The following is a 25720-nucleotide window of genomic DNA, read 5'->3' as shown; positions in this document are numbered from 1 at the left end:
TTCGCTCACTCTCGCTCGGGTGGATCGCATCAGGAGGCGCGCGGTTGCCTATAGTAAAACGTGATTTTTGTGTACGGCGACGAGTGCTGAACGCATTTCATTCACACGCATTTCTTGGGTTGTTAGGCGACCAACCACCTAATTCGAGGGAGTCGGTCGGCCGATACGGCGAGGGGTTCTCGGATGTTGCATACATTTACACACCAGCGGAGGTTTGCTATCGGTGTGGATGGGTTCTGTTTTTGTGAAGGGGGTTGGGAAACGTCACGGCGCTGCTGCCACTGCTTGTTGTTTTTTCGGCATTCAATTTTTGGGAGGTTGAATTAATGTTGCCGGTGTATTGGTGCTGAGGCAGAGCGCGGAAGAGTGCCGTGCGGTGAGCCGTTGATGAACGTTCAGCCTATGATTTCGGGGTTTGGGACCGGGTTGATGTTGTGTGTTTTTTTTTGCTCAACTTATATTTTTCGAACTCTTGCTCGGTGTTTTTGGACGACTATTGATGTATGCGGTGAGTGACTCCGAGACAACACTCCGTTACCGAAACGCAGCGTACACTTTTCATATTTGTCTATTCGGCTCTAGCTTTTGGAGGTGCTCGGGAGCAAAGCCGTGTGTTTTCTGTGCGTGCACTTCGTCGAAGAACCACACACATTAGCAGAGCAGAGGCTGCAGAAGCGAGTTTTCGAAACCGACCAGTTTTTGCGTGCAATTTTACCCAAAAAATTACCTTTTAACCGATATAGTAAACAAATACGATTATTCAATAGTTAAAAAATTGCAGCAACAAAAAATAATCACGACAAAAAATCGGAACTTACTAAAGTTCAAGTGCATTTTTTTTTGGAAATCCGTAACGACGAAAAATCAAAAATAGTTGGAAAAGTTTCAAAATCACAGTGAACCCGGTTCAAGGCTTAACCGCCTTTTTGGTGGTTTAGCGGACAAACGTGCTCGAACAACCTGAGCTCATCAGAGAATTACGCGCGCAAAGTTTGAAGTGCACAAGTTCAACAATTAAAACAAACAAAAGTTCTCCCCAAAACCGAGAAAAGTTCTGTGAAAATCAGTGTGATCCCGAGATATACGAATTCTTCAATTTTCAATCGTTTTCCACAAAGAGGCAAAAAGTAGTCGCATAAGTGTTGCAGTTGCAGTAAAATTTTATCCATAGAGGGTTACACGTCATCCCCGAAAAAATTTCATCGATTTCCACCGGAAGAAGTAAAAAGAAAAGAGTCCTAAAGGGGGGTTCTTTCTGTTGCACTTTTTCCATCGCAACCTACTGAAAAACTAGAAGAGCCGAAAATAGGAGCCGAAACACAAGTCCAAGAAGAACTCACTCAGTGGGGGTAAAAAATAGGCTCGTGAAAACCCGGAAACGGTAATGCCTGCCTGCCTACCATATCGTATCGAGGTGGTGGTGCACTGGACGGCATAAATCCAGGCGCTGCTGTGAGCAGAACTGTGAGAGCGCTGCTCGTGAGTTTTGCACAAGTGCACCCCTTGCAAGGAGCCAGCCGTTTTCTGGTAAATTACGGACGGATTCGCCCGGTTTTTCCTAGGGGTGCTCTGCAGTCGGGTTTCGTGCAGCAATCGAAGAACAACATTAAAGTTCGAGGACCTTCGGTGTGCGCGCGAGGAAGTTTTGGTGCGTTTTTTTCCTCTATGTGTTGTTCAGAGCAGTGAAATCCGGAATAAAAACAAAAGTGCATTTCCGTCTTTCCAATCCGCGAGAAAGGGGAAAAGTTTAGTGGTGCATTACCCCCCACTATCCCACGTACCCATCTCGGCTCTTTCCGCCAAGAACCGGATGCAGTTTAGCACTTCCTGTTCCCTCGCGTAACGGAAAAAAACTCACAGCGATGTGAAGTTCAGTAAAAATTATACGAGTTTTCTTTGGTTCCGCAAAAATCAGTTTCGGCGTGAAAAAGTGAAAAAATTTTTGAAAGTTAGAAAAAAAGTTTCGATAAGTATAAAATCATTTCTTTCCAATCGGAAATCGTATCCTTGAACTACGAACGCGTTCCAAGCAGTGCTTGAAATCTTCGCAAAGCCGATATTTCTGTAAAGTGAAACAGCAGAACAGCTTAAATTTATCGTATCCTGTTAAAGAAAGTGTACATTTTGGAAGTGAATCAGTTTGAAATTATTCGTTTGAGCTCTCGTCAAAGCCACAAAAAAGTCACAACCCACAAGAACCAGAGCGTGAATTTATGTTTCCACACTATTAATGTTGGAGAGAGTAAAATAAGAAAAAAATGCCCTATCAAGTCAGTGTATACAGAAAGTGCTCGCCGATAAAGTTCTCGTCCGGAATCGAAAGTCCAGTTGCAACTGGGGATATCGCAACTTTCTGCAACCAAACCAACAGCAAAACCATCGAGAAGGATGCTAATAGTAGCAGCAGCAGCAACAACAACATCAACTGCAACGAATGCAGCAACAACATCAACGCCTGCAACCTGCTGCAGTAAGAGATCCTGAAAGGACTAACGTGGCTACATCGTGGATTCGCATGTGAACCGCCCACGAAATCACACACCTAACTAACTACGCCCGCTCGATGTAGAAAGTCAAAATTTAACCCCCAAACAAAAACCTTTCGGTCCCAAAATTAACTGTTTCGGCGAAATCGCTTTCGGCAGCATAAAAAACAAAAAAAAAACGTAAACAAAACTTACGCAAAATTGTCTTTTCGGATGTCAAAAAAATCTTTTGAGTAACTTTTGAGAAAAAGAGAAAAGTAAAAAATAACAAAACAAAAGCACGGAAGGAAGCAAATACGGAGTTTATTCTGAAGTATACAATTGGTTAATAGTTTAACACAATCGGAAAAGAAGGAAAAATTAAAAATTCGGAAAATTTAAAAAACGTTGTGATTCTACATATTGGAAAATAAATCAACAAATCAAAAACCCAAAACAAAATCGTTGAAACGGCTCCGATTGTTTCGATTCTCGTATACCATAAAAATATACCGTACATACAATTACAAAAAAAAAAATCAAACTTATTCGAGCTTGGTGATCTACGAAATACGAAAATAGTTCACTATCTTGTGTGCAAGTCTAAGCCCGTTTTTGAGGACGTTCTGAAATTCTTGAAAGGTAAGTGTGGATCACTGAAAAAAACAGTTTTTTATTGTTAAGAAAAAAATTCCTAGAAAAAAAAAATCCGTCATACGATGGAAAAATAGTTAATTATATCTAGTTAACAATTTTGTATCACTTTTTGAAATTTTCTAGTCGGTATTTTAAAACGGGGTTTTTTAATGAATCTCTCTGACGAGAAATTTTTTAAAAATTAACTTAAGAGAAATTCGTTTTATTCAAACTTGTCTACAGTGCGATCTTAAATCAGATTTCTTGATGGTTCCTCTAAATTGGTGGTTATTTTTGTTTTCAGAGCTGTTGGTCAATACAATAACTTCTTTGATCGATTAATTCTTCTATAAAGACTCAAAATTGAGGCAACTCTCGAGAATATAATTTCAATAATTTTCGAAATTAAACTTTAAATAGAGCAGACAGCAAACAGTTCATTGCGTAAGTAATGATTGAATTTCTTTGGAGAAAGGGGGGATGATTTACTTTTCTCAACTTCCTCTCTATAAGTCATCTAAATTATTTTCAAAGTTTTGAGTTCGATGGGTGAAATCAGTCAGAATTATTTTAAGAGTTGTCGTTTGAGTCTCTGTCAAAAATGCAATTGACCGGCAGATTTCGTAATATTTTCAAAGAGTTTTTGATTAAGTTTCAATGGCTTCCACTTTGGTTTTTTTTTCGGAAAATGATGGAATTCATTAGTTTTAAACTTACTTAATTGATCGATGGAATGTGATACGATGATGTCTAGTTAGCAGTTTATATTAGGATAATTTTCGACATTTTGTACGAAAAAGGGGGGATGACCAATACAATTATGAAAAATAATTTTTAAATATATTCTTCAGAATTTTGGGTTTAGAATCAATCATTATTTTTCGAACCCGTGTTCTCTACTTTAACCAAAAATAGTTTTGATATAAACGAAAAATTATGTTGGTAATTATGAAATAACACTTCTTTCTCTCCAGCCTTTTTTTTAACAAAAAAAAAACATTCCCAAACAATACAAATAAACGCTGTCAAAATAAAATCTCCAACGCGCCTTGTAGTTTATCAAAGGTCTTTCGAGGCACAGTATATAACAAAATCATCTAACAAATTCTATCGGAGTCGTATTATTACACATATAATTGGATAGTTTATATAAATTGCTTGGAGTTTCAATGCCGAAGACCCCAATTTATCTTTTAAACATATTTTTGAAGAATCTTTTAACAGTTAACACAGTATGTTATTTCCAATCAAATTTTTAGGAACTTGAACGTTTTTTTTTAAATTTTTTGAATGATAGTTAAATGCACAAAAAAGTTAAAATTCAGACTCCCAGAGGCCGTGTGGTATGAGTAACAAAGTCATCAATTCTGAGTTGAGCATACCAAACTATACTTAATATTCTAATAAGTATCTTGTACAAATTTACCGTTTCTTGCTTTTTAAACAATTTTTTCGAGAAAGGGGGGATGCTCATAAAAATTATGAAAAATGAGATTTTTATTACTTGCTTTAGAATTTTGGGTTTTGAATCAATACTCCTCGAACCCGTGTTTTCTATTACAACCAAAAATAATATTGAGAAAAACAAAAAAAAATTATGATAGGAATTATAAAATACATTTTTACAATCTACAATCTTTTTTTTTAACAAAATAAACATTTCCAAACAATACAAATATACGATGCCACAATAAAATCTCCATCGCGCTTTGTAGCTAATCAAAGGTCTAACTAGGCAGGTGTAACTTGTACAAACTTATCGATTCCTGCATTGGATCCATCTTGTTACAAATAGAACATTCATAAAATTGTTGGGCTTTTAATAAAGCTCAGTTGACAAGTCAGTTGTCTCCTGAGCAGATATCCACGAGTTCGAGCCTAATAGTAAATAACGAACACATTTCTACCGCATTAGTTTTTCAATAACTGTTCGCCAACTGTAAAGATGGTAAAACGTCTAATATCGGAAATAAAATTGTTTTGGGCCAATCTCCATAAAACACGAAAAAACTTTACATTCAAACTTGTGGCTTATAAAAAAAATAAAAATTTGTTTCAACGTTTTATTGAAAATCAGTTTGCAACATCAAGTTCAACTGGCACAGAAAAACTCTAAATTCCTGTTTAGTAAATTCTACTAATTTGATTTTAATTTCATCTCGAGGCCAATTGATTTCTGCGGGTTTTTTTTTTTCAAGTTTCACTTAGCGACATTTCAATATTTTTTAATTGGGTGAGCTAAAGTCCTTTGGAACTGCCTGGACATTGTTTTCAGCATATCATGTCAATCTTTCCATAATAGAATCAACCCAGAATTCATTTTCTTTTTTTTTTTTTTTATTTGAACCGGCTCATATCTTGAGGAAACGAATTCCGTTATTTTTTTTTTAAATTTATATTGGATGACTATTTCTGAAAATGATTTCAAACAACATGTCACTTGAACGCGATAAACCGTACTCAGAAATAATGTTTATGGCATTTTTTAAACATTCTTTTCTCTTTCTAATGTTGTCAGATCGTAAAACTCAAAATCTGGTTTTGATTCACTTTTGCAACGATAGAATAATGAATTTAGTCTTCGACTTACAATCTGAATACAATCGTAAGGGAATCGTCAATTGCATGAATTTATCGAAGCTCCAAATAACGCTGAAAAATTGGTAGGGTGTGAAAATCGGAGTTGAAAGTATTTTAACGACTAATTTTCAAATGTCTAAGATGATCTAGAAAATTTTGAAGGTAGGGTAAATCTGAATAAATTTTAGACCTGTTACGTAAGATTTATGTCGAATTCATTTCTTGCATCTTGAGATATGGTTTAAATTTTGTGCTTAGTGGATTTCAAAGTCATTAAAAACAAAAAGTATTTTAATTACAGAAGTTTTTTTCAACCACTTTTCAATCTTTATCCGTTTGTTTGCTCATTTTTAATATGTATTCTTCTTTTAGTTTTAGTCATTTTTTGTCAATTTTCCGATTGAAGATTATTGACATAATTGGCTTTTTTTCGGGGATTTTCACCCGGTTGGATGATAGGCAGTTTTAACAATGAATTTATTCAAAAGTATTATTTTTCAACTTATGTGCATTGTTTCATCCCTTAAAATTTATATTATTGGTTTGACCTATTCGAATTAAGAATCTTTTCTTAGGTTTATTCCAAATTAAACAATATGCGATTTTATTGTCTACATTTAGGGGTAAAACACATCCTAAAACCCTGAGCACTATGCATGTGTTCTTCACATGAGTGTACCTACTTAAACATTTTGTTGAATAATGAAACCGTTTTAAGACGAATGAGTTTTCGTGCTTTTTAACGCTAGTTTTTTTTTAAATTACTTTCCACAAAAATGGTATTTTACAAAAGTGAGTTATGGTCTGAATCAGGGCCGAAGGAAGAACCCGCTCACTGGAGAGTTGGCTGGGATCGTGTTGTGATAAGATTTTTTTGCTTTAACATTATTGTTTGAACAATGCAAAGACTAGAGAAAATTTTTAAGGTTCCTTATAATTATTCAGGTTATGTTATTTAACATTAAAAGTTAGTATTTACTTTGAATACTTATTTTCGAAAATAAGTCCTAAAATAGGAGTTGCCAATTTAAGAGACATTTTTTTTTTCGAAAAATGAAAAAGAGATTTTGAAGGTTTTATTTTAAAGATTTTTTTTGTATTTAATCAAACTAGCAGGTAAATGTTAATTCTATTTATGCACAAGCATAACCACTTAAAGAATAAGTGATAATTTAGCAAATATTCACAAATACAAGTAAGAGATCAAGTTCGCGGTTCAAATCAGATTTATGTTCTATTCTTGAAAACTCGATCAAAATAAAGACTTTTTATTTACATAATTTGATGAATTTTCAATAAGAATAATGTTAAATCAACCAATAGTTTTCAGTTGAAAATAAAGTAAAAGTTCTAAACCAAACAAAAATGTATTGGTTATGATTTTATTTAATTTTAATAAGAATCCTATTTATTTTTTTTATAACAAAAACCTATATTTTCCAAAAAATTAAATCTTTAAAATAAATCTAAATTTTAATTTCCTACAAATTTGTGATTTCTTCTGGTTTGTGTATCCAAACTGGCTTTGAAACTGGGATGGAGTATTAAGTTTTAATTTTGAATCCAGAATCAAAATTAGAAAACTTAACATCAAGCTGAATTTGAATACATTTTTTTTAATTCCGAATTTTGTTTGAATATTAGTCCCAGATAAGAACTCTTATTGCTTCTGAACTAAAAAGCAAAATTTTTGTCAGAACCCCTAAACCAGGAATCTTTTTTTTGAATTCTGAAATTTTTGCTCCCAAAATGAATTCGTTCTTCAGTAATTAATATAATTCGATTTGTGAATCAAAAAGAAAATTGTGAGCTATGAAACTTTCTCGAGTTCCGATTATTTGTAAGAATTAAAAGTAAAAATTTTCAACTAACATCTTTAAAATGGTTTTGCATTTTTAATATTTACTTTTCTTATTCCAAAATAATGAGTTTTGAATATGGAATACGCATCTAGTTTAAGTTTGAAGTGTAAACCGAAAATTCGGATCAGGATTTTGTTCGAATGATGATCCGAACTGAAATTATAAACAACAAACGGGAAACAGTATCCGAAATGTGAACACAGATACGAATTTGAATGTTTATAAAAATTTTAGATAAACTAAGTCTGGATTGATTCTGACTTAAGCTTTCCAGATTATGTTCAGCTTTCCAGATATCCGCCGATCATGGCCGTAGTAACGGGGTGGTTTTGGGAATTCAAACGCTCCCCCACCATGAGAGTCCAGAAATAGCAAGAGAGGTATTCTACTTTACACTCAAAATTTAAAATCTAAATCAAATTATGATGATTGAATAAGATTATTCAAGAGTAACAATTCAGAACAGAAGCCAAAACTTCGAAAACTATTCCCAAGTTCTGAATTCTGTCACAGATTTTCATTTTTTTTCACTTGTTGATAATGTTGAATGTTTCTTTAAAGAAGGTTTTAGCCTTCAACTACTACTCCCTCGTGTTGACTGAAATTCAATTCAGAATTAAAAATTTTAAATGAGATTCAACTCGTTGTATGACTGTTCCCAAATTTTATTTCTATATCCAGTTGAGGATTCTTGATTTTAATTTCGAATCATCTATAGACATTGGAAAAAAAAGCTTATTTGAAATCTTGATTCAATTTTTTTTACTTCCATTAAAAAAATTTATATTATACATCTTATATACATTTTCAATATTGAGAAAAAAAAATTCTTAAATGAAAAAAAGAACTAGAAACCATCCGAAGTTTATGTTTCATATTCAGATTCGAAGTTCTTAAACTTTATTCTAATGCAGACTGTAAACATAACGAAGCATTAAAATGGCGATACACAATAGAAAAGTCAGAATCAGATTCATAAAACGAATCCCATATTTTTAGTGAGATTCACAAGTGGTTTAAAAGTCGGATTGAAACCCAAAAGATCAGAAATTGAGTAATAGATTCATGAAAGACTCACATTTTGGCTCATATTTGATATTCTGACTTAGAATTAAAATTAAAAAATTGTTTTTTTTTTTAAATTTCAGAAATCGTATTGAATTGATGAAATCTGAAACAGATTCCAAGTTCACTCCGATTAAAAATTTAGAAACAAAACAAATGTTCAAAATTCAGATTAAGTTCGTAAATGAATTGTACAAACAAGGTAAAATAGTCAAATCGCAGGATATTGCAGACGTACTTATACCATATATTGTAAATTAAATTTCTAAATTATGAATCTTTGATCAGAGTTAGTTTGTATTAAAAATCCAGCTAATAATAACAAAAATAAAGTAGAATTTCATTTCATTTATAAAGTTTTATTAAATAAAATAAATTTAAAAATCTACAGGATTTTGATTACAAAATTGATTTTCAACGCTAAATATTTGCAGATAGAGAAATGAAAAAAATGCATGAAGTTCCGTTGTTTAACAATCCTCTAGTGCCTTTACTGGAATTAGCATTAAACAGGTGGAAAAGTTTTTTTCAATTTTTTATTCGTTAAATGATTAAAAAGAATTTGTTTCAAGATTCCTTAATAATGACGGCTAATTTGTTATGCGCATGGCATTTGCTATAGCTAAGAGAAGCTTAAGAACCAATAAAAACGAGAAATTAAGCCATTTAGCCAAAAATTATCATTTTCGAAGTCTCAGAAGCATTGTTTCATATAGTTGTTGAATCTGAAAAAAATATACATATGTAGCCTTAAATGTAACAAAGATGCTGAATTGATTTTTTGAAAAAAAAAATGGATGAACTTGGTTAAGAATGATGAATTCAAAATGCTGCCTTAAATATTTTGTTTGATGAATCAAACATTTTTCATCAATATGCTTTTTTGAAAAACAAAAGTTGGTAGTTATAAAAAAATTCAATTTCTGTAAGTTTTTCAGCGAAAAAAAGGTTCTAGTGAGTGAATACGGCAATATTTTCAAGAAGCTAATTTTAAACTTAAATTTGGTTTAAGATTGTTAGACACAGATTTTTGCCGCAAGATTTTTCTCGCTCACTATTACATGAAAATTTGATCTATTGCGGTCGATAATTAATATTTTTTTTTGGATTTCCTTAAGAGTTTGGTTGGTTAAGCTTATTAGATTTGATCATAGAGTTTAAGAGGCATTCTTAAAATATAACTATATAATCTTTTTAATGCTTAAACCAAATTATCTATATCTCCCAGACTCTGGATCAAGTTTAAAGATTTAATCACCGAGGAAAGTTACTTTTTTGTTACTGAAGGCTTCATTATACAAATTTGGCATACAATTAAAGATTTATGAAAAACTTTCAAAAGTTACTATTTAATACAAAAATCAATTTATGTAACAAATTTTCAAACTTATAATCAAATAGTACAAAAAATATATTTGATTTTTTATTCATGCTTTATACGAGCAATAATACTCTAAGAAAAAAAATCAGTCAATTTTTCCCCCCCTTCTCCTCCTCTCCCCCATGAGATGGTTCTTCCTGCTGTCGATATCCAAAATATTAGATTAAAAAATTTTAGAAAACCATTGAAATATTGTTTTGTTTTCATCGAAACACATCCGTCAATTTAAAATCATAGTTCCAACTGCCAAGAAAACATTCGTGTTAATTTTGATAACATTTCCACAACAAATTTGGACGCGAAATACATAATTTTAAAAATTCAATTTTTTATTTTAATTGGGGCATATCAGCAAGGTTGCCGAAAAAAATTTTTGTGTTTTGACGAGAAAAAATTCTGACTTTCTGTGATTTTTCCCAAAAATTCTGTGACGATTATCTGTGATGCTTTTTCCATTAATTTCATTAAAAAGTCATGTCAAATTGCTTCTTTTTTACATTTTATTTAAGAATAATCAATTAACATTATCAATTTTATCATATATCTCCAATTCAAAGATAATTATTCAAAATAAGAACTAACATAAACAAATTAATTTTGATAAAACGTTCAAAATTTCAAAATTCTTTGAAATCTGTGAATATTCCCAAAATTCTGTGTTCTGTGACACAGATTCTGTGATGAAATTTGGCTCAAAATTCTGTGAAATTATAGATTTTTCTGTGATTTCGGCAACCTTGCATATCAGTCAAAAGGATGCAAATAAAAAATTAAAATTTGCTCGACGTTCTGCTTTTGGTCATGGTCTTCTTTAAGGGATATCTTAAATTGTTTTGGACAAATTTTTTTTATAAATTTTGTTTTGTTTTGCAAGTAAGGTGGAAAAATTCGGGCAAATCAGAAAAGCCTTTTTTCATGTTATTGAATTTCGATATTTGAGACTCAATTTCAACAAGTTATAAAATTAAAAGCAAAAACTGGAATAGGATTATGGGCCCTTGATAAGAAAATGAGGTTTTAGCTTGAATTCTGAGGCGAGATTGTTGCACTTAAATCATCTTGGTCGCTCATCAAAATTTCATAAGGAAAATTTGTAATTTTGAGTTAAGAGAAGAACATTGCGTTTGGCATTTTTACCCACATTTTTAACTCAAAAATCCTCCACCGTTTCTACGGCCATGGTTTGAATATCATGTAAAAATATAGAATTAAACAGCAGATCAATAATCCTGAAGATCTCGTACGAAGGCATCGATGATGAATTTTTGAAGACTTGTTTAGTATGGCAAAAATATCGAATCCCTTTCTCTTCAAACTAAAGTCGCTTTTCCTCGGAGGAAGTGTTACTAACTAAGCACACTTTAAAAAAACAGATACCTAGTTTCTGTTGAAAATGCTTAGGTCAACTGGTATTACGATTGAAAAAAGGATTGAAATCATCGTTCCATGCCACATAATGCTCCACTTTTCTGTCTCCAGATAGCGCAGATGTGAAATTGGACACCAAAAAACCACATCTTTTTATAGGCCAATAAAAACGCATAGTGCAAATATAAGCGAAAATATTCACACGCAAACATACAAACACATACTTATCGAAAAGTGTGTGTACGCACATTTGGAGGGACGATCAGCTTAGCGCAAGGAATATTGAAAAAAAAAAACGAAAACCCACGGGTTATCACCAGCAGCAGCAGCAGCAAACGCACTTTTATTTGTGAATTTAAAATCGGGCAGCAATGGTTCGACCAAAAATACCACTAATTGAGCTGACTGGGCGAGATACAATGTAGCGAAGTCCGCACGTTTTTTTTCGCGTTTCACTTTACCCCTGACGCTTTTATTTTTAATAAATATATACTATAAACACACACAATTTTCGCGTCGAGACAACGGCAAGCAAGGATGGGCCCGCGCGCGTTTTGAATCTTTCGCATCGCGACGAGTCAAATAAACAAGAAATTTGCTAGATTTTTTTTCGGCGCTGAGAGAGCGTGGTTTGATAAAGTGAATGAAGTTTTAAAACAAGGCAGCGCGAAAAAAAAGCGCACCAAAAATCTTCGGGTCACTGAAAATTTTTCTGATGGAAACAGCACGCGAAACGCATACACCGACACGCATCGGGTGCGTACGCGCGAAATAAATTAACGCGTTCGTTCGTTATCTGACGGGTTTTCTTGGTGGTGTTCCTGCTGTCTTTTTGGGTTTTTTTTTGGTTGTGCTCTATTTCAGAGTAGGTTCGGCATCAAGTGCCGAAATTGGCATTGGGGCTTGTGGGTTTCTTTTGAGCGATTCGTGTAGTGCCACCAGTTATTATTGTTGGTGTGCTGTTATCATTGGCATCATTGTTATTATCATTACTGGAAGCGACAATTGCGTTGGTGCATGGATTCGGTTCAGTACATATGACTTCGTTTTTTCTTTATCTATCTCTCGAATTACCAAAATGTGTGCCTGTCTACGCATATTTATATACCCCTCGAACATACTCGGCGTACATGTACCTACTGTTGTGGATCCAACCCATCCCCCCGGAAACCGTTTGTCTCCGCACCTTCCACCCATCCACAAACCCAAAATCGCCCAACGCACACAGCGACCGGGATATGCGTTTCGTTTCTTTTGGTCTGTTTTTTGTTGTTGTTTTGCTGATACGCACACATGTGCGGATGCAGGGTGCGATTTTTTGGAGCCATGATGTTGTTCTTCTACCCCGCGCACCCATCCAATCATTCCCCCTTACTCTTTCACTGTCTCGTTAACTTTGCACCTCAACGAACTCAACGCAACGCTTTGCAACCAACATGGCGGGGAGGATGGCGAAATTGTTGGAACGGCACAAACTTCAGGGGGTGGTGGTCCAAGGTGGAATGGGTCAAATACGATAGGTGAGCCAGGCAGGCAGGCTATCGCATCGTATTGTAACTGGGGCCCTGTACCTACTAGACACAGTTATGTTGGACGGTTTGTAATTTTTGTTGTCTGAAGCTGTAACTAATCAGTTGGTGGGAGGAGGTATGGCCTCGGCCAGTTTCCCGGTAGCGATTTGTGAAGTTCGTGTCACACCCTTACGAGTAAATTTCGGCGAGGCAGTTCGAAATGACGGTCATTATCACTAGCTTCTGGTGCGGATTTCCACGATACATTTCTTTTTTTTTCACAACAATGTTGAATTATCTAATAGAACATTTAACCACATTTAACTATAGAAGTATTTTTCCCATGCGATATTGGTGCAATTGTGGCACTCTTTTCATAATAAAGTGCTAATCGCTAATCCATAGTAGAAAGTTTTGAAAATGATAAGCAAAACACAAATTTTGCAGCCATTTTAAATTTTAATATTGACTAGAAAAGTTGTTAAATGATATCAATAGGGGCAGTTATCAATATCAGTTGCGTCAGACCACTTTTAGTTTCAGTTAGCGTATTTGGTAGAAATTAAAAAGAAAAAAATTAATCAAATTTTTCAAAATATTCACCCGTTTATTGTTTTTTTACTTCAGTAAATGCAAAGATTCTCTTTAGGTGGATGTTTTGTTTTGTCCGAAATAGTTTTTCATCTTTCTTGACGTTAATGCTCAATAGATTGATTGTTTTATTGACATATTTTGGACTTATTTGGAAATTTCAATTTTTCACAACTTTTTCATTTCTTTTATATTCAAAGAAGGCTTACGCTTAAGACATAAATTCAAGTGAAGACCATTCAAAACGACGCTTATTCCTATGATTCCAGTCAAAATCGAGATCGAATAGCTTCTGAAATCAATCTTTAACGAAACTTTAAATACCTGATCGGATTCAAACTTTTAAATCTGAATGATGCCGAATTTATGATCTATGAGTCTATGGTCAATTTAACACTTCAAAACGGTAGCGTTCTACAGTTAGCGGAATTAAAAGTTAGCGGAACTTTCATATCCGCTAGCTGAAGAAAAATATAGCGAGAAAATTAATTCGCTAACCGAAAGTTAGCGGACTAATTAGCGATTGGCGGATTAGCGTTTTTGTGCCGGACACTGCCCAAGGCATTGCATCAATTTCTCCACAGTTAAACGTCAAAACACTGGGTGGATTGCACACATTCAATGAGCCACTAATAGTTGATACAAATAAAAAAAAGGCAAAATGTATGGGAGAGTGGGGAATCATGGGCCACTTTTTTTCGTTGTTTCATAACTTCTTTGTTATAAAAGATAAAATGAAAATAAAAAATGGTATGGTTTTCTACATTTTCAAGGTATCATAAGGTATTTTTTTAAAATTTTTAATAAGGTATTTTCCCCAAATTCTGACTGTTTGAAAAAAGCTACATTTTTTGGATTTTGAAAAATGGTGGGGAATTGTGGGCCACCAAACCCAAATTGACCAAATAACATGCAAAGTTTATGAGTTGACTCAAAACTGTGATTTCCTAATTCATTTCGTTATTTTAAAGCAATTTCAGATGATGAAATAAAAAAGAGAGCTGTGTATGATCGCATAGATTCCAAAACCTGGCTCGCGAACGTTTTGGCAAAATTTCTTATTTAGGATGGACAAACTATGTTTCGTAACTCTTCATTTGGCATAAGAAAACATTACAGATAGGAAAAACGTATTTTAAGTTCTGAATGTGTATAAAAACATAAAAATATAGGTGATTCAAGATGTGTGGCCCACGATTCCCTACAAGCTATGATTTGCAAATTGGTTGCGTTTGTGTGACTTATTGATGTTTCATCAAAAATGGCTTTTCCATGTTAAAGATCATGATAAAACTAAGATCATAAGCGTATGAGCATATTTTTGTTATGCACTTTAGGTTCCCCATCGATGAAATTAGCGGGTGTTTTTTTAATTATGTAAGTAAATTTTTCTAACTTTTTTCAGCTTGATAAATAAAAGAAGCATATGATGCGTATTTCAGTCAACAACATATAGAATAATATGCTCACGCAAAGCGACAACGATGACAGTTGGTTTAAGATTTTTATCTCAACACACATCTGAGATATTAAAAGTGGCCCACGTTTCCCCATGGCCCATGATACCCCACTCTCTCCTACATACTTTTTAAGTTTTTTCAAAACTATTTTAAAATCCATTTTTTGTGGTTCCACGGAATTGAAAAAATCTTTTTGTGTGTGGTCATTTCAAGTACACAGCAAGAGACTGGTCACGACCAGACATTCCCGGTGCATGTTCCGTATAACCAATGGAACCAGATTCTGAGTAATACAAAAAAAAAACATCATGCGACCACTCTAAATACTCGGAAATCTTTTGAAATTGTACGGAGTCCCCGGATTCAATGGCACGTTTAGCCGCGGTCATTTGATCGTCTGTCCATGTTTGTCTTTGCGTTTTCCTGACATAGGCTCGTAGCATCTGGAAAGTTGAAATGAAAATAAACACTGTCCATTTTACCATCCCCCATGGGGTGTCTATTTTTCAGGCACTATATGTTTTTTTTGACAACAGGCCAATTTAACAGAAAAAAATATTGAAAAAACACTTACCTTAGATGATATCTGTTGATAAGTACTCTGAGCACAGATATTTGAACAAAAAACTCGGCGGGAAGGCGTTTAACACTTTAAACAACGTTAGTTGTTGAAGGCCGAAAACAACATTACCACCTGGAAAGTGCACGTGTGTTTTGTTTTTGTTTGTTATTTTCAGTGGGTGTCTCTAATAGCCTCTCGAGATTCTGTGATAGCCTGTGGCCATAAAGTTTGCACTACTTTATAAAGAAACAAGTTAGATTTAAGGGGGAGTCCATTTTACCCACACTTCCCCTATAGCAATCCAAACTTTTTAATAATGTTTGCCAAGCAGTTGTCAATATCTACAGTTAAGAGAAACTGAGAGAGAGAAAACAATAGAATAATGGAAATGGACATACTTAAAAAAAAAATCATTTTGTTAGCACCAGAAAATTTTGGTTCATGTGGTTTTTGATAAAAAAAAAAAACTATCGGCAGTTATGTACATAGGTCTAAAAGTTGCAACCATGGCCGTGGGAACGGGTGGGGGAGGTCTTGGGGGTTCAATTCTACCCATTAGAGTCCAAAAAAGGCAAACGAAGTTTACTTATCCACACTCAAAATGTTAAATTCCGCACAAAATTTGATTGATTGAGTAAGGTTATTCAAGCGTGATAATCGTTATTTAGAACTGATGCCAGAATCTCTAAAACTTATTCCAGGTTCAGAATCCTGCTACAGTTTTTCAAAAAAAAAAAACACTTGTTGATAGAAATTATGTTCGGAATATTAAATTTCAAATGACATATTTTTTAAATTCTTTAGGATTTGGTTCAATGTTTTCAAAATTGAAATTGTATTCCTATTTTAGTTTTTCGGATTCTATATCCAGTTTAAAATTCTTGATTTTGAGTTCTAATCTTCATTAGAAAAAGAAATAAAATACTGTCCTGCAATCCTGGTTCAAATTTGATTTTGCATTTCAATTGATTCAAAGCCGATTTTCGCGAAATCGATCTTTTGAACTCAAATTTCAGATTTTTGGGATCAGTTCTTTAACCTTGGAAAAATCGATTAAACCGGTCGATTTTCGATCGGATCCCTCGATTTTTTGAGAGCTTTCCTTTATCGATTTTGAGATTAGTTTCCTGCAGAATTTTGATACATTCACCGTCCAAAAGACTGCTTCTTAAACCGACTTCAATAGTTTTTACCTTGATAATTTTGAGGAAACTTTGAACTGTTATCGAATGCTCAAGAAATCGAAAGTTCCATAGAACGGTCCCTTGAAAGCTTACTCAGCCTTGAATCAAGCATCTATAAGATTAATTTTAGCTCAAGATTTAAGTTCTTATTAAAACTTTCAAGTTTCATAGTCGAAGCTGGGTAGGAAGCTGTTCAGTTTTTAAATTAGACCACAAAAAAGTATTATTAAAGAAAAAATACGCGCTCGTTTTATATCTACATTTGAATTATTACATTTTTCGAATTAATATTTTAATATTGCTCCTAGGCTTAAGTGCATATTATGCTTGCAAAATTTGTTGCTTGAAGGTGATATCCGGGCAAATCCTGCCAAAATTCAGGAATTTCTCAAAAAAAAGTACAAGAAAAAGAGAAGGATAAAAACATTGAAAAATTATTTTTCACCGAAGCACATCAGCGAAGCTCTAACTTAATTTAACAATCTGCAAAATGATCTCGGGTTTATTTTGATCAATTAAGTACAGAAAATATTGCAATTTATCTTAATACTCATGAACTATGCAGCCAAATTTTAGTTTTTGGTCTGGATTCTATAATAATGTGGATCATTCCGGGCAAAATTCGAGCAATCTTCTTCAATATCCGAACAACCTGGATGGGCCAGGCTTTTCCTATTTGATCTCTGAAAATCCTCAACTGAACTAAAACCGGGCAATCTAGAATGCTTGACATGTGGCTGAATTGATGTTAATAAAAAACACCAGCGTAAATAAAAGTCCTGGCTGTAGCTTTTTCATTAATAGCATTTCACCAAGTGAATTACCTTAAAATGTTTGTATTGTTTCAATCATTCAAGTTTCAATGTTTAGACAAATTTCCAGCTAACGCGCTTATAATTTGAATTTGAATTATATTGTTTATTGCTCATACGTTTGGTATTCAAATGTTTGAGCTTTCCTTGCGTTTTCACTATTTACTTCAGCATAAAGCAGCCCTCAGGCACCAGTTCTAACAAAGAAATAATAGATCAATCATGTAGATCAGGGATGAGCAACCCGCGGCCCGCGGGCCGCATGTGGCCCGCGAGACCCTCCTGTGCGGCCCGCGAAGCTTTTTAAAATTTTTAAGCCTTAACTTTCTTCTACAATGGATTGTTAGGAAAATTTATATGACCTAATCAAATATGCACTTATCAGCATTTGCCCCATAATTATCCGGATTGTTTTTCTTTTCTCTTAGGTTTTAGGCATTTATTATGTTCTGTTTAAGGCATAAATGCAATATTGTTTATTGGCATAACGTAATATTGGAGTTTTTTTTTATTTAGGATACATTTTCCCTAATTATTTAACTCCTACCACTTTGAAAAACAGGGTATTTTCCGTTTATAGGAAAAATTAGGCTTTGAGGACAAGTTTTGATTGTGAAAGGACAAGTTTTAATTTTGAAAAAAAAAAATCATTGAAAATCAATTAGCGATTCAACGTCTAACGCTAAACATACGGTGATTTCTTTAAATATATATTATTCATACCCTTAGTTATCACTACGATAAGCTCCAAAAGATTTTTAAATGAAAGTGATGACGAATAAAATCGGTTTTAGCAAAAGAGTTGTAAGAACGAATGTTCTCCAAGAAGTACTGTTAAAAATATGAGGGAATTTAAAAATGACAAAGATTTAGTGATGTACATTGTAAATTATCGGGTATTTAAAAAGTCGTGTTGAACTTCTGTTTTTAAACGTGCGATTTCGTTTTATCTTTCCTTTTTCAGATTTATTTTTACCAAAAATCTGTGGTCATAAAAGTTGAAATGATGCGCTGCTTGTTATTAAAGCTTTGCATTCCTAACATCCTACTATCTTCCTACCCTAACCAATCCTCCACCTGTTGCAAAGTAGAAATGTGAAGATCACCAGCCGGCCACCCCCGAAGAAGGCAAAGGAAACGAAATGTTATTCACGTGCACATCCGTAAATCTCCAATTTGAGCAGTTGACAACAGTCTTCAGACTAATCCAACTGCTAGAAAATTGTTAATAAATAAATTTAAAAAATTTTTTTTTTTAAGTGCGGCCCGCCGAAAAGATTTCAAATTTAAATTGGCCCGTGGGTTAAAAAGGTTGCTCACCCCTGATGTAGATCGATCATTTTGCTTCGATTTTTAGATGGATCGATATTTGAACCATTCAGTTGAATCGATCTTCGGAATCGATTATTTCCAGTAGGTCGAACAATCCTAATTTGGATAATAATTTTCAAAATATAAATATCAGAAACTATCCTGACTTTTTTTTCTCACCGTTCAGATACGAAACTCTTAAACTTAATTCTTATGAAGAGCTTATAAGAGCTTCTAACTGGCAATCCAGAAAACCTTTAAAAACAGAGAATCATATTGATTATTTGAAAGTAATTTTAAATTTGGATTTACAAGTCAGTTTACAAGTCAAAACATGAAAATCTAAAATGATGATTCATAATTGACGGTTCTGAAACAAGTTTCACTTCTTGGCTCATATTTAAAATTCTGACCTGTAATTTTGATCGTTTTTTTTTGTACATTTAAGAAATCGTATTGAAATTCGGAAACAGAATCAAAATTCAAATTTTGAACTCAGCTTGAAAATTCAGATTCGGAATTATCATTCAGAATTCATATTCAGATTCAGCTTAAATTGAGTTAAGTCTTAATAATATTAGGACGACTATTTCGTTGAGGAATCCTAATAGTAGGAGATCGTTGACTTATAATTTTGATTGTTAAGTAAATTATTATCTTTTTTTTATGTTTGGGGATCCACTCAGTAATGTGTTTTTTTCTTGGGGAAATTCCGCCTTGCAATCTATTTCAAAGCAAAAACGATTTCCGTTTTATGTATCCATACATAAAACAAAAATCGTTTTGCTCTAAAATAGACTGAAAGCCGTAATTTCCCGTAACTATATCGAAATTATAAGTTTTGAATTACAATCAGTTTGTTCACACAATTAAGCAGAAAATCACAAATACATTGAAGCTTATTTGCAAGTTTTTTTTAAATAAAAAAAAAACTGATTATTTTTCTTAAATTACCGAAAAAAAATATTTATGAAATCGATTTTTAATAAAAAGTGTTAGCAGATTTGAAAAATAAAATTACGTGAGAAAATCTACAGGGAATGTCATAATTTCTTTGTGTATTAAGTAAGTTTTTGTTTTATTATTTCAAGAGAGCAATTTCGAGCTAACATCTTTAATCATTGGATCGAGTTTGCAAAAATCAAATTTGCCATTTACTACTTGAAAATTTGATTGATAACTTTAATCAATGGATTTAATGGAAACCATTAAATTTCCCCAAAGGATTGGTAGATTTTTCTTACTTGATTGAAGCATTTAAGACTTTCTTAACAAAAATCTACTTTTTTGCTCAAATCAAATACCCTAAATGTCCCAGGTTTTAGAGCAAATTAAAAGCTTCTTACTATTGAAAAAAGTAAATTTCCTTTTTTTGTTACACAAGGTTTAGATATTGAAATAAAACTGACCATTTTCAAAATTTAAGGACGTATTTTCAAAAGTGACTTTTTATTATGAAAAAGGCTGTTCCTGAATATCCGGATCAAGTTCTTTTATTTGTATCCTAAACAGTGCGAAACAAGAAAATTTTTTGACTACTTCCGTGATGTTTCTCTTAAATTCAGCTCTTTCAGTCTACGTGTTTACAGTGTCGTCGCTTTTTGTGGATCTTAAATGCACCGCAAAAAATTAAAATTTACTATCGTTATCTCTTATTTAGAATATATATTTAGTCATTTTTTTCGCCACCCAACATTTGTACATGAATTACATCTTCCGGATGTGTATAGATTTATGGATAAAAAGTTTCCGGTTTGCTCGAAATAATTCTTCCATTCCATTTCATTGTTCCACTCTAAGAGTAAAAAAAAACACCAACTATTAATAACTGAGGCCCTTGGAGAAAATTAAGAAGTAAAAGTGACAAATTATAAAAAAAAAACGAAACAACCATCTAGAAGCTAGAATCAATCCTTGATTGCCAATCATGATATGCTGTTTCAATCATAATTTTATTCCACCATTTCGTTATATTTTGATCTTCTGGAAACAAAACTTGCTAACTGAAAGTCACATTCTATTAGAAGCCAAAGGGGTATAAGGGCAGCAATTTACACCCTTTTGCCACCAAGTTATTTACTAATACCCTTTTTGCCACTAACCCAATTGTCATTTCCAGAAAGTAGTGTTTTTTCATCGGAAAAAATATGTAAAAAAGTAAAATTAAGTTTTCATTTGAAGAGTGTCTACATGATTTACCTTAGAGTACATGATTTACTATCAACAGTCATCATTTCATTTCTTTTAGTGATAATTCTAGTTAACAAATAACTATCTAATTTCATTATTTTTTAGTTTTAACTCCTATTGACAAATTTTTTGGATTCTGGTCATAATTATATTGAGTGTATCAATACGTTTTGTATGAGATGATTGCGTTAACGTTGAAGCGCGAGTCGTAAATTTGCTGTTTAACGCCAATTCATAATGAGTAGAAGTCCATTTCTAAAGTCCAATATTCAAGCAAAGGCGCAAAAACATGAAATGATTGAAAATTAATAGAATAAATTTTTTCACGAATTATTCTAATAACTATCCGACCTGATAGAGCCAGGTTGATCTAGAGACACGAAATCTCTTGACCAACTGCACCAGGGGGTACATTTGCCATCAAAAAGCAAAAATTGCAAAATGTTGGTGCATTATTTATGCATTGCACATTTTTATAGGTAACACAATTTGTTTTCTTTTGTTTGGTTTGACAAATTAAACACATATATCCGGTCAAAATCCGTTCAAAATCCGAGGAAAATCCGGGCGTTTTTCAATGAAATCTGAGCAGCCGCGCTGGACCGGACTTTTCTCAAATTTTGTATTAAATATCCTGGCAAACCCGGATAAAACCCGGCAATCTGGCAAGCTAACCTTAGGTTTCCAGAATTTATTCAGCATTTTAAGGCCTTTTTTATCTGAAAAGCTGGCAGAATCCGGGCATTTCATTTAAAATTCGTGATCTAAAAATCCGGACAATATAAGCGCAAGTTTGGTCAAAACCCAGGAAATACTAAACATAAATCAAGAAAAAAAACTAGAAAAATATTTTTTTCATCAAAACTTATCAAATGATTTTGAATTGTATTTTAGACAACCTTACAACCTTTCATGATCATTGCCCGAAAAATTTCGTTTAGCACGCATAATTAAAAAAAAACAACACAATTGAATTTAAAGTTCGACTTGGCATATCAGGTAAATAAATCCGGGTGAAATCCAGGCTTTTTTCAAGGACTTTCCGGACTTTTTCCAAATTTTATATTGAATATCCCAGCAAACCCGGATAAAACCTGACAATCTGGAAAGTTTACGCTTACCTATAGCATCGAATGATTAGTATGTTTTGTGACAAACAAGTCTTTTCTATCATTTCTCATGTCAAAAATTCACTAAAAACGGCTTCAATTGTTACAAACAGAAGGTTAAATTGAACTGGCTTGAAATTTTGAATTTTTCGTGAGTAACATATAAGGCATTATGGTAAACCAGCCTGTGCAGGCTAATAGAACTGAAACTTTTCGTTTTCCCCTCGTATGCACTTTTTAATGACTGTAAATATGTTGTTATATTTAATCAACTTCCTTCAAGTTTTAACTTAAAACAATCATAACTTAATTGTGACATAAGGCGCTCAAGACTACGTGTTTTGCGCTTGAATTTTGAATGCTGTTAACTTTTGATAAAAGTTGAATACCAAAATAAAAGGTCATTTTTTTATTTGCTGACTTCCAAACTACAATAATAATGCATATTTATAACGAATTTTTCCTTGTTCAATTTAAAATGGAGTGCTAATTTTTGATTCGAAAAAATCATCAACCGCCTTATTTGACGTGATATCTGCCAAGAAATTCAAATTCATTGCTTACTTGAAGGACTTTTACCTGTGAGGATATCAAAAAGTGTTTTTAAAAGAAATTTTTGATAAGTTAAGCTTTAACAAATGATTGTTTGCCGAAGTATAATACGTTTAAAGATACGATGACCATCTAAATAAATATTTGAAGATTTGATTTCAATATATACCGTATAATAATTGTTCCAATTATTTCCACCTTCTCTTTATGGTGCGTTCTTTCCTCTAGTTTTGGTGTTGTATCCTACGGTGTGTTTTCTAGCAGCTTTATGTTTTTACAAAAATGTCATTGAAGTCGAGTATTTATTTTTTTTTTCATTTTAGTAAGATCTAAATCAGATCCCTGAATCGTCGTAAACGTTCCATATGGTTCTGAAACGATTGGTAGTGCTGTAAATAGCGGTTATACCTAATTGGTGCGTTCTCTACAGTTTTCCCCTAAACCGCTGACCATGTGTTGAGTTTATGAGGAAATCTGTAAGATAGGAATTTGACTATAAATCACTCTTTATGAGTCAGAAAACTTATAAGTAGAAATAATTAGTAATCTTCAAAACCTTCAAGAGGCAACGAATTTTAGGATAAATTTTATTTTATTTAATAGGATTTGACTAGTTTAAATATGCTTTTGTAAGATTCTTCAGGAGATCTTGTGGTCTTTTTCTAAATAAATTTCATCAAGAATTGTTTCTACCATGTTTTGTAGTAGAGCCTTTTTACCCCTCAAATAAACACATACTACATTTTTGTGGTTCACTATTCGCATTTATAGATTTGTATAAAAAAAATTCTGGTGATACTGTTTCGCTTACCTAGTCCATTCTATTTCAGAAACTCTAAAGCGTAAAAATACTTTAAAAAGTCATAAGATGGCTTCTAATCATTATTACTTGTAACTGGTAATTTTCATCCATTTCACCTTTCACACCAGAGGACCCCAAGCAGTGCAGTTGCGTTTTTTGCTGTAATCAAGCTCGCCCTCATTTGACTAGAATAGCACCACGTCCAAATTCTACCATGAGAAAAATTCAAATTAAAAATTTCCTGCGGCAAGTTAGCCAAAAAAGCATTTAATGAATTAGAAATGCAGAGGAGCCCTACGACGGGTGTGTGTGCGTCAGACCTGGCCATCGTGAAACAGTCGAAAAAATAATCAGAAGGGTTAGTTGCCGCTTTCATATCGCACAACGCCACTGCTGCTAATGCCAAAGTCGCTAGGGTAATTCATATGCTAATTCCCGGGGAAATTATTTCACATTTTCGTATTTTCACTCACTCGAGGTTGGTGCGTTTGTTCCCGATAAAAAAAAACTCCTAATACAAAAACTAGCCCCACCAACCGAGAATGGCATTTTTCGGCGAGGACTCTTCCGCGTTCTTGTTGCGTAGTGGCTTGGTGTCATGCATTTTTTCCCGTTTTCGCTTGACTCTTATTTAGAATCGCTTTGAAATTTTAGATTCCCCTTGTCTTTCGTGAACGTCTAGAAGTTTGCGTGAGTGTGTGTGCCAGTAGAGAGACCGGGAATGCTTCTATGCATTATTGCGTATATTCACGAGGTCATTTCCTGAGTTTACGTTTCACCCCTTTTTTTGGAAAACGTCTAATCCTACTGGTTCCTTTCTTCCGTGTTATTTGATTCAAATCTTCCATGAAAAATCTGGAAGATCTAAATCTAATTGGATATGTATATTTCCAACTGAAATGCCTTAAGGAAGCTACTTTTGTATAGGAAGTTTAAACTGCTAATTTGAGAAAACATAGAGGCATTTAGTCTTACTTACTGATTTTGAATATGAGGCTCATTTCGTACAGCTTTTAATAAAAATTGAAGGGACAAACGTATTGTTGCGCATCGAAATATGTTCACAGTTTTAATATGTATTATAAATTTGATTTTCATCCTTTTCAATCGTTTTTCAATTCTAATCAAAACGTTGAACCCATTCTAGAAAATTAGCCAATTGTTCCAAATGTCATAATTGTTTCTCGTAGCAAAGATCAATCTCCGAACAGAAAACGAAACGAAAACAACAAAACAAAATAAGACAGTTCATTGATGCTGCCCAGCCCAACCTTATCCACGTGCCGTTTTGTTTGCAACCTATTCCTAATGCAGAACTGCAACAGAGGGAAAAAATGCAGTTCATTGCCCTTTTGCATCCCTCCTTTGAAGTTTTCCGATTTGCTGCTGCAACTCAATCTCAATCAGACGCGCCGCACTTGCCGTTACCATGTTTTGGGAAACGGCAAACGACGTTATCAGAAGTTGCAGCAATTCGGAAAAGTAGGAAGGGAGTAACCCAAAATTTCAAAGGATACACAAAGCCATCCGAGTGTAAGGACGAGGGTTGTTTTTGTTTTTCCCTTTTCGTCGTCTATCGAAAGTGGCTGGAATATGGGATTGCTTCTCTCACGAGGATATCAAAAACCTGAATAAAAGATTAGAAAGTGCATTTCTGAAAAGCCGGGGGTGAGACGCTCGTTTGTGTATGTTTGATATCTGCGCTTTGGAGAAAGTAGGTATTTATTGTCCCTCGACGAAGGCAACAGGACAGTTGACAATTGTGTTGGTGAAACACAAGGGTTGCGGAACAAATCAAATGTTCGTACAGCGGATTGTTCTGGTGATTAGAGGTAGAAAAAGTCCAGGGGGGTGGAACTATATCTGGTCGCTAACAAGGTTCCTTTCCAGTTGTCCATGAGCAACGACATTAAATTGTTTTATTTTCTACGATAAACTGTCTTCTGATGCCTTTAGAGATTTTATTAAAATAGTTTAAGTGTTGAAATATTTTTGGTTTTGAAAACTTAAAAAATACTTTAAATAAAACCATCTATTTTAGAAAATAAATTATCGATTCATTGATAACTTACTCCAAGGTAATGTTGTTGAGATGTAGGGGAAAGTCGGGTAAGATGTACATCCTCAGGTAGAATCGCAATAGAAAATCAGTTATTGCCTTTTCCATCGCAGTCTTCGATCAGATGGGAAGTTTAGGTTGTTTGCTATCACATTAACCATTGGCATTAGAATTTTCTTCATCAAGACTGTTTTTATAGCAATCTAAAAAATGCTTGCAA

At 33.6% G+C, this 25720-nt stretch overlaps 1 protein-coding gene across 1 annotated transcript in view; it reads left to right on the top strand.

The window, feature by feature from the left end:
* Positions 1–639: 639 nt before the first annotated feature.
* LOC129740916 (zinc finger protein chinmo) overlaps positions 640–25720 on the top strand; it is a 253354-nt gene continuing 228273 nt past the window's right edge. The window contains exon 1 of the mRNA XM_055732564.1: positions 640–3107. The gene's annotated coding sequence lies outside the window, so the exon portion shown is untranslated. The remainder of the gene's footprint in view (positions 3108–25720) is intronic.

This window comes from Uranotaenia lowii, chromosome 2 (assembly GCF_029784155.1).
Source record: "Uranotaenia lowii strain MFRU-FL chromosome 2, ASM2978415v1, whole genome shotgun sequence".
NCBI classification, from domain to species: Eukaryota; Metazoa; Arthropoda; class Insecta; order Diptera; family Culicidae; genus Uranotaenia; species Uranotaenia lowii.
The sequence above is the reverse complement of the archived record's forward strand: the minus strand, read 5'-3'. Positions and strand labels throughout refer to the sequence as shown.